At 40.2% G+C, this 3,615-nt stretch overlaps 1 pseudogene; it reads left to right on the forward strand.

Moving 5' to 3' along the window:
* The first annotated feature begins 624 nt into the window (after window positions 1-624).
* Window positions 625-3,615, forward strand: part of LOC138023499 (ryncolin-2-like) — a 3,339-nt pseudogene continuing 348 nt past the window's right edge.

Below are 3,615 nucleotides of genomic sequence, written 5' to 3' on the forward strand. Positions count from 1 at the left end.
CGTGTTTGTGGTGGGGAGTCAACAGAGAAACGTTTGTATTGTGTTTCAATGAAACTGTTGCTGGTCACAAAAGCTCGAAAATTATCTTGTTCCAACGCTCTCTCTCTCTCGTCCCTCTCTTATAAGAAGTTGCTTGGTATCTACAGAAAACAGGCAAAATCAAACATGTTTCTTTCATCTTTGGCGTAATGCAGATTTGTGCTTGACGTAAGCCGTTTGCTGTTTGTGTTTAGTATCGTTTGACTGATCTTTGTTTTCGACCACTTAGGCAGTCCATTACAAGTCCAATTTATCAACCCATGCATCTGGTCTATGGACTAGGGCTCGGTGCAATACAAACAGTACCACATCCAAGCTTACTTTACACACATGCCTCACAAAAAAGAGGATCGACAACGAAGATAAATATCTAACCTGAACATTTCTTCACACTTCACTCTGGCTAAAAATGTTAATTACTTTTTCAAGTGTTTGACTATTCCCGAGGCCGGCAAAGCTCTCCAGAAACAGCAAATGGCCGTTTTTTATACTGGAGACGCATAATTCGTCTGGGACGAACTTGGGCAAACATTTTTTCTGCGTCTATTAAATTCGTCTTGTATAAAGACGGCCACAAGACGCATTATGCGTCTGGACGAAGAATCTGTTTTAGTGTGCGTCTTCGAAGACGAACTAAAACTGGAAAGTTCGTCCAGACGCATTATGCGTCTAGTGCCCGTCTTTATACTAGACGAATTTAACAGACGCAGAAAAAATGTTTGCCCAAGTTCGTCCAAGACGAATTATGCGTCTCCTATAGTTCGTCCCGTCTTTACACTAGACGGATAACATGAGAGACGAACAATTCGTCTGGACGGATTATGCGTCTCTAGTATAAAAACGGCCAATGGCCGTTTTTTTATACTTGAGACGCATAATTCGTCGCGGACGAACTTGGGCAAACATTTTTTCTACGTCCGTTAAATTCGTCTAGTATAAAGACGGGCACAAGACGCATTATGCGTCTGGACGAAGAATCTATTTTATCGTGTCTTCGAAGACGCACTAAACTGGAAAGTTCTTCCAGACGCATTATGCGTCTAGTGCCCGTCTTTATACTAGACGAATTTAACAGACGCAGAAAAATGTTTGCCCAAGTTCGTCCAAGACGAATTATGCGTCTCATATAGTTTCGTCCCGTCTTTACACTAGACGGATAACATGAGAGACACATAATTCGTCTGGACGGATTATGCGTCTCTAGTATAAAAACGGCCAATGAAGGCAAGCTTCAATGGCAAACTTGTAAGGCTCCTCCTTGCCAACGAAAAATCATTTAATTGCGCCCGCGGCCTCGTTTCCTTGTTTTATAAATTGATCTATAGCTCTAACTATGGCTGTATAAAATAGACAGATATCAATATGTTTTTTTGATTTTGCTTAACAGCAAATCTGAGCTCGAGGTTTTCCATGAGCGAGAGACTTTTTCTAATAATCTCTGATAAACAAATTTATTCCGAAGCACAAAACCATCAATCAAAGATGAGAATAACGCAAAGTCAAATTGACTATTTCATCATCCCGTACGAGGGTTTCTCTTCGTGGCACCAACGGCCGGTTGTCTTAAAAGTTGTCAGAATCACCTAAAATGGTTTCCACAATGCTTTAAAAGCTCGTTTAGTGAGTTTGTAGCAGCCCTTCAAAATATATATCTGTTCGGATGTTCTACGGGAATTTCAGGTTGCTGTAGAACGTCCTTCATGGCTTTTTTGCCTTGTCCTGAAGTTAAAGAAATCGTGACGGGTCTGATAAAAAAAAACTTTACATTAAGTAGTCGTCGTTTTTTCCCGCAAATTTTAGGGAACGTTTGCCCTTAATATGATTCTCAAAAAAACTACGGCCAAAATGATAGAAGTTATAAATCTTCAAATTTTCTTCCAGCGTCACAGTTCACTCTTACTCAGCTTAGCAAAATTTAAACGTTCTTCAATGTGGTTTCGAAATTTCTACGCATCTCTTCGCACTCTTCACACTTCATTACTTTTCTGAAATAGCTAAATCTCTGTTCAGAAGAAATGTCGAAAAAATCTTACTACACCTCGAAAGTTTAAGTTCGAATATTTGAAAATGTTAACCCACCATCCTTCCGAACAGACAATTACCGAAATAATAATTACTCGTTGGGTGCCCATGTTCTTTTGCTAGAAAAATCTCATAAAATTTTGATGAACTCTCCTATTGTCAGCAGAAAGTTGTCAACTGCCTCGTCTGTGAGTCACTACAATGTGTTGTTATTTGATTGGTAGGAATCGATGAATTCAGCATTCCCAAAATAGAGCGCAGGAGACAAGAAAAATCTGGTTTGGAAAGACTAAATGAACTGAACCTCAAGTCTTAGAAATCATTTTATACCCGCAGTTTTTGCTTCCACTTCACAGAAGAGTTTTCCTGAAAGAACCAGTGCACAATGGCATTCCAGCTAGCTCTGCTTTTTACTGGGGATTTTCGTTGGGACATTTGCCAAAACTTCTGTGCAAACAACAAAAAGCCCTGGTATTAGTAAACCCCAGTGCAACGTGAATAACAACTTTTACGCCGGACCACACTGCTGTAAGAAGATCGAGCAGCAACTCACACTGAGATCAAAGAAGCAATAACTGCGCTGAAAGCAAACGAATCTGGCGGCTCTCAAGACAAAGGTCTGCAGTTATACATTTTAGATACATTTACTTCGAAGACACCAGTCGGGTTAGAATTTTCACATCTGTTCCGTCGCAAAAATCAATCAAATTACGATCAATTGCTTTTGAAATATTCGCTAGCTCCGTATAGTATTTCCCTGTGTGATGTCTATTCAACTTTTTAGAGGATAGAGATAACGATGAAACCAAAACATATCTAACAGGAATTCATCCCGCTTATGTAATTTTTAGTCAACAAGAACTGCGCCGATGTTTACAATTCTGGCGAAAAGATAAGTGGTGTGTACAAAAATCGATCCCGATGGTCTGGGAGAATTTGAAGTGTACTGTGATCACAAAACTGCCGGCGGAGGATGGACGGTCTTTCAAAAAAGACAAGACGGCTCCGTAGATTTCTTCCGCGCGTGGGACGCCCTACAAACGAGGCTTTGGTAATCTAAACGGAGAGTTTTGGCTTGGACTGGACAAGATTCACCGCCTGACTGTAAGCAGCAGCAACAAGCTTCGCGTGGACTTGGAAGACATTCATGGAAATACAGCATTTGCCGAGTACAGTTCAGTTACAGTGGCAAGTGAGCGAGCAAAATACCAGCTGAGTTGGGGGGGAAATATTCAGGTTTGCAAACTCTGGTGATTTAATAAACAACCCTTTGTTAATTAAGATAGACACACTTTCTCATTTCAACTAGGTGTGCAGTCTGTCTCTAACTGATAGAACTCAGTTCTACTGTGATGTCAAAGAATTTTATCTCGCTTTGACTGACAGAATAAGTTGTATATGTAAGCCAGTGAGTTAGCTAAAAAAAAAAGAACAGAGCAAGAAACTGAAAAAACCTGGTAATCATTTCACTCACGTGGTGATAAACACGTTACATCGATTTCATGTCGGTGGCAAGTAGAGACAACAAACAATCTCAAGTGCGTCTTAAGAATT

This window comes from Montipora capricornis, chromosome 11 (assembly GCF_036669925.1).
Source record: "Montipora capricornis isolate CH-2021 chromosome 11, ASM3666992v2, whole genome shotgun sequence".
Lineage (NCBI taxonomy): Eukaryota > Metazoa > Cnidaria > Anthozoa > Scleractinia > Acroporidae > Montipora > Montipora capricornis.